Source organism: Pleurodeles waltl, unplaced genomic scaffold (assembly GCF_031143425.1).
Source record: "Pleurodeles waltl isolate 20211129_DDA unplaced genomic scaffold, aPleWal1.hap1.20221129 scaffold_126, whole genome shotgun sequence".
NCBI lineage: Eukaryota > Metazoa > Chordata > Amphibia > Caudata > Salamandridae > Pleurodeles > Pleurodeles waltl.
Window position 1 is genome coordinate 411,181 of NW_027149832.1, and position 6,793 is coordinate 417,973.

Consider the following 6,793-nt stretch of genomic DNA (forward strand, 5'->3'; position numbering starts at 1 on the left):
CCACTGCTGAGAGGTCAGGATGTACCTACCCTTGCCAGCTTTTTTTTTTCACTTTTTTACTGGGACTCAGCGGAAGATGGTTGACAACACTTTCTGGTATGAAGTGTTGGCAGCCAATCAGAGCTGTGCATTTCCCTGCATGAGCTTGTCTTTGTGCACAAATACTTTGCGGCCAGAGATATACAAATTTGAATTTGTATAAATTTCTCAAAAACTCCTGAATGGATTTACACCAATTAACAAAAAGCACAAGCTACGTACAGACTGCTAGCTTTCTAACAAGTTTGGTATCATTCCATCCAGTGGTTCGGGCTATAGACGTGTTGACAGATCCTACGGGAATAGGCATAGGAAAAGCAACATCTTTTGAGCCCCCTTTTTCTCGGTCTCCGCTTGACAGAGCACCCAAAACATGTCATGCGCACCACAAATCACCAGGAAACTTTTTGGGGAAAATGTCATTAAGATTCGTCAAACGGTGCCAAAGATATAGGTAAGTCAAAAACGCTTTTTCCATTGAAACGTGGTCCTAATTATAACTATCTACAGTAGGTGATATATTAATACTTATTCACTAAAAAAAACAAAGGTTACAGGGACATTATAGATAGGTTCTGAATTTACTCATGCAAAACAATAGAAATTCAGCATTCAGCATTCAGTTATAGTTACAGTTCTTTTAAATAACTATAACTTGCACACTAAGATAACTATAACTTGCACCCTTGCAGCCAGGCCTTGCAGCAAAACCCTTATAACCACCCAAGTCCACACCATGTACATCCTTTGGCTGTGGGCAGCACAGGTTGGCTACAGTACATGTCTCTGTCAGTGGTTCTGTGAGTGGGTGCATGAGTGTTTGAGTGGGTCTGAAAGTGGGTGTTTTGGTTCTGACTGGGTGTGAGGGGTACATGAGTGTCTGAGTGGATGTGTGAGTAGATGCATGAGTCTTTTTTTTTTGCAATGGTATTAGCAAAAAATTCATAAATTTCATGATATACACATTTATATTTTCTTTCAATTTCTCAAAAACTTAGGGACAGATTTCACAGCAAATAAGTGAAAGTGTATTCTGCATACCGACAAGTAGCTTTCTGTCAAATTTGGTGTAAATCTGAAGAATACTACAGGAATGGACATGGGAAATGCAATGTTTTTGAGACCTCTTTTCCTTGGACCCCGGTTGACGTATCACCCCAAATCTTTCCAAACGCAACAAGAATCACCAGGACACTTAAAAAAAAAAGAATTGTGAACATTCGTCAAAGGGTGCAAAAGATAAATGCTTTTGTTTGGAAAGAAGGCCCTAACTATGACTACCTAGTGGCCACTGTCACTGAGTAATAAATAAACAAATAGATAAATACGTATATACATATATATATGCACATACTGACAAAACTGGGACTTAATGTCCACCGTACCCAATTAAAAAAAACATATGCAGTGTAAATGTGACCCTGCTCTTGTGTATCACACATCCTTCCGATAATTGTGTAGTGTCACACTGTGAGATGTACTGACATTACTCTTAACCTAAGTAAAGGAAATAAAAACCCCATGGAAGAAGGCCCCAGACACCCCTGTACTCACGCTCTAGGTAGGGATAAGAAATAGTATTAAAAATAATCAGCATTGGTGTTTCCTGGTAAAATTGACTCCACCCTCTATTGTCCCCACTTACTACACCTAGGTGTGTTTCTCTCAGTCCACCTACTGCGCTTAGCTCTTCCTCGCAATGATGACAAGAGACTTTCAAATGTCCCTTATATATCATTAAATAATTGCATCTGTTTCAAATCACTCACACTTCCTCGTGCAATCAAGAGTGCTGTGTCCTGAGCTATGGGTTTGTGCTAATAAGTGACAGCTGCTGCTTCCTGTGCAGTGCGCTCAGGTGGTGGGAGCTCATGGGGAATGTAACTCCTACAAGTGGGCACTGTGAGAATAATTACCTGAGTATTCTCAGAGTGCTGTGCAAGCGGAGATAGGAATTCCCAGGAGATGTAGTTCTGAAAAACAGGCGCGGTGAGAATACTCACCCGCTCATGGTCAGAGTGCTGTATAGACAGAGACATGTTGTGATTGACAGCAGTGCCCCAGCCCATGTGTTTAATTGTGCCAGTTTTCATTGCTTGCATGTCGCGGACCATAGATATCCCTTGGAGATGTAGTCCGGGGGATGTGGTTCCCTCACGCAGGCCGATGTTTTGTTCAAACGAAAAAGGGGGACTTGGGGCCATATGTACAAACACATTTTCCCATTGACACAGAATGGGAAAAACCCTTTGCTACATCTGGCCCATATTGTTTTAACATGAGAAGAGCCCATATCCCTGCATCATCGCCAAATAATTAATTGTCCATTACCTCTCTACCTTAAAACTGAAGAGAAGTGTGCCTATAGAGAACTCGGTGGGCGTATTTATAGCGATTCAAAGGAAATAAGAGTGTATTCAGTGTATACTGTGATCTTTTAACACTGGACATATTGTGCTAGACTATTGTGAAAGGCTGTTTGTTTTAAATACTACGTTTTCAATAAATCACGTGTTGAATGGCTCATGTTTTTGTGATTAGTCCTTAACCCATCTTGTACTGAGATCAGTAAGAGATTCACAGATACTCACTGATGCTGTATGTACAGAAATAGACACAGGCAAATACGCAGGACGCTCGTATGGACAGCGTGTTCTAATACCTTAAGTGATGTTAACCCAGGGGAAAAAACACGGAACTCCATCATCACAATGGAAGCCATGGTATCTCAACATTGAGACCCACAACAGATGGTATTAAACTATATACTCAACTCTATTTACAGGTAAACAATTTCTTTGCAGGTCTGGTATGCTTGTGGCCATCTTCTTCAGTATCATCCATGACAATTCTTTGTCAGTATGATTGGATTCCACGTAGTGACGTACCAGTTTAGTGGTGCCCCATCTGCATCGTATAACACTGTGGTGGTTCTTTGATTCTGAGCTCTATTTTCTGGTGGTCACTCCTACATAAAATAAACTGCAAGTAATATGATATATCACATTCTCACTATTGCAATGGGTGAGTGATTTAATTCTCCATGGTTTCCCTGTTTTGATATCCACCTCCTTGATTTGTGTGACAAATGCACATGCCAGACATTTCCCGCATGTGTTGTTTCCAACCTGGGCCGGGTTACTCCAGAGTGTGATTTGCAGTAATATTGGTGTAGTTCTGGCCTTGATGTGTACAAACATATCTTGTATGCTGATGATACATTTGTATGTAAACAGCGGGGAGGACCATTGTTTGATCCCACTGTTCAGTATCCTCCAGTGTTTTCAAACAATTTGATGTGCTTTCTCTGAGATAGTGGTGTACCTGTGTTCTATATGGAATTTGTCTCCAGAAGAGAGTCTTGGTTTTCATTCTTAGCCGTTTAAGGGCTCTTCATAAATCTTCCTTGCGTAATTACGTGCAACCAATTTTTCTTCCAGGATTTGTGACCGTCTTTCAAAGGTTTCAAGGGTGGAGCAGTTACTCCTGGCTGAGGAATTGTCCTATCTGTGGATTCTCACAGATAAACCTTGTGTGAAAACTATCGAACAAAAACATGCTGTTACATATTCTATATGTTCTCCTGTTAAATACCATGCACACTGTCTTGAGGGCAACAAGGCATACGTCCATGTTAATTATTAGTATTTAAAAGTCAGGTTTTGACCTGTTAAAAGTTTTCATTTTTGCAGTCCACTGGTGACATTTAAATTACAGGCAAAGGGAACTTTTGCACCATATAGTGTGGACTTAACATAAGCTAAATATACCAATAAGAAATAAGCTAGTTTGACAAGGTTTTCACTGGAAGCACAGACTAAAAGTGCATAGTGTGCACAGAGTTATAAAGCCAGTATGACTATATGGACTAGCAAAGGTGGAAAATATGGAGCGGTCATGCAGATTAAGAATATTTTCTACAGAACTGCTTTTTTAGTGGTCATTTATGATAGTATTTGGTTGATAGTTGTGCCAAAAAAAAACAACTGTGCATTGCTTGTGCAAAGAAAAGTATCAAAAATTCTAAATTCACTCCCATGCATACATTTGTATCACTTTCTGGACTTTTCAGACTTGTAAAGCAACGCCTGATGTCTATAATTACCACCACGTAAACAGATTGTCTGTTGTATTTGAAAGAGCCTTAAGGACCAATAAGAGCCACAGCTATAAAGACAGCTGGTCACTAACCAAGTGGATGGTACCATGCATGCACTGCAAAGTGGGATGTATGTATGTTTTTCTGTTTACCTGTATCTCTGAGTGTTTCGGGTACTCTGGACAATGGGACATTCCTTTCCTTTCAAACTACCTATTTTATGACACAGTTCGACTAGAAGTGTTCTTTCTCTTCACATCACTTTCAGCACTTCCAGCTCCAACCCATGCAACATAGTGCCCTTTCATGAAACATGATGTTAATAACATTGTTCAAAGCCTCCAAGGATCTTTTGGAGCATTTGCTACTGGACACAGACATCTCCATCCACCATAATCCAGACAACTCTCTGCTCTCTGCTCTATCATAATGCATAATCCATGTTAGCTATTCATTCCCCCACAAATTTCAAATATAGTGTAGGTGTGTTAATTTGAAACTTTCAATGAATAACACAATATACCCGCTACTGTAGAAATTCACAAGCAGAAGGTAAAGGTATACCAATTGGCAGGCCTCTACTTTGTGTTGCAATATGCCATGAACCTGTGGCAACAGTTAATGCTCTGAGATAATCACACCTTTACAAGCATTGTGTCACTGCCACTGTGACCATCAGCCTCGCCCACCAGTGCACCCTGATCTCTGATGCAGGCACTAACGCTGCCCCCTACTTAGTGACCTGCAGGGTAGCAGGTTTGGACAATCTCCTGCTCCAGGTGGCCCTAAAGCTACAGTGAATTAATAAAAAGGAATGGACCATTTTTTATGGCTATCAAGACACACCAACCTTTTTTAGTTGACATTGCATTTGATGTCTTTGCACTTTAGCGGTCAATTTAAATAAAGAATACTTACATTGCCCATTTCAGCATAGTGAAGAACATTCAGGTTTCCGGAGAATTTATGGTTACTAAGAATAAAGACATACATCATTTTGGGGAAAAGCATAACCTATTAATTAAAATTTCCTTTTGTCTTCTTAACTATGTGAGCTAGGAATTCCAATCAGATTGAAACTTTAATCCATTTGGGACAAATGTCATAAAAATCTAGGCATCTAGCAACCAAAAAGCCACATTTTAACTGTGAGTTAATAGTTGGCTGCATGCCATTGCCCCAACTAGTGAATAATGGAAAAACACATTTCTAGACTATGCCTCTTGAAGCAACCCAACTATTTATATTCTTTGGGAATTTTTACAGCCTTAAACTGAAATGGGTGGTTGTGGGATCTGTATCTATAACTTCCAGCTTTCTTGTCTTTCCCCTTTGTCTCGGGTTTTTTCATCACATCCATGCTTCTAAAGATCAAAGGTAGATTTTTTGCTCAAGGAAGGTACTCCATATACTGGCAGTAGCCCAGCCACTCCCTTGATAATAATGTTTTGTGTAAACCATGAAAAAAGTATGCTGTGGGATTGGGTATGTGGCAAGGTGAAGCAATACAGTGTCTTTTTTGTCTTTGTGGGCTCTTTGGAGAACGTGCAGCTTCAGCTAGAAAGATAAGTATTTTTTTGTTTATTTACTGTTGCACATATCTCACAGGCACATACACCCACCTACTGATGTAGAGCAATACTTCTGTCTACTCCATGGGACAGTGTTTTAAAAGGACGTTTTTAGCTAGCCAGCAGAGATGAATGACTGATATAATTGGTGCTCACTGCCTTACTCAAGTCATTGAGGACAGATCTGAGGTAGGATCAGAAGCTGAGACAGCATCTGAGGGAAATGAAAATGGAGCAGAATCTGGAAGTGATTTTACAGTTCACCAGAGCTCCATCCAACTCTTCTTCTGCAGGTTCTGAAGTACATGACAATGTCTATTGTGATGTACCTTTGCAAGAACAGTCTGTAAAGCTGAGCAACCGTACCAGGGTAGACTAACCCAGAAAGCCGACAAATGTGTCTGCAAGCACAGAAGAAGTGCTTTCTTGGCAGCCCCCCCAATTTAGTGCAGCTGCAAATTCCCTGGTTCACTGGTAACGTAAAGCTGATAATAGACAATTGTTTGCCGATATGACTAGGTCCATCTCTTTTTGGATGTTGGCTTTTTTGAGCAAAGTGTGCAGAACAATTTCTGATGGAAATAGAAACACTGTATGGCCTTAAGCTCAAAATGGGGTTAGTGCACAATCAAGCTTACAGTCCTACGGTCTTCTCCCATGGTTTGGGTAACACTCATCTTCGCACTGTACATGAACAGAGATGGTTTTTTGCTATTGCATTATCTGATAATTCTGCTGCCTTGCCCCAGGACCCTCCAGACCATGACACGTTGTTCAAAATTCAGCCTGTGACAAAACATTTGTCTGCCAGTTTTCTAGAGATTTATACTCCTAGAAAGAATATAGCCATTGATGAGTCCTTGATCTGTAAAAATGGAGGTTGATGTTCAGGCAGTACATTTCAAACAAAATAGCTTGTTATCTCATCAAGATGTACATGATGTGTGAGAGCTGTACTGGCTATGTACATAGATTGAGAGTGTATAGAGGGAAGGATCCCACTCTAAACCCCATAGAGTGCCATTCCATTCTAGGAGTTACTCCTGCACAACAGTTATAACCTTTATGTGTACAACATATACGG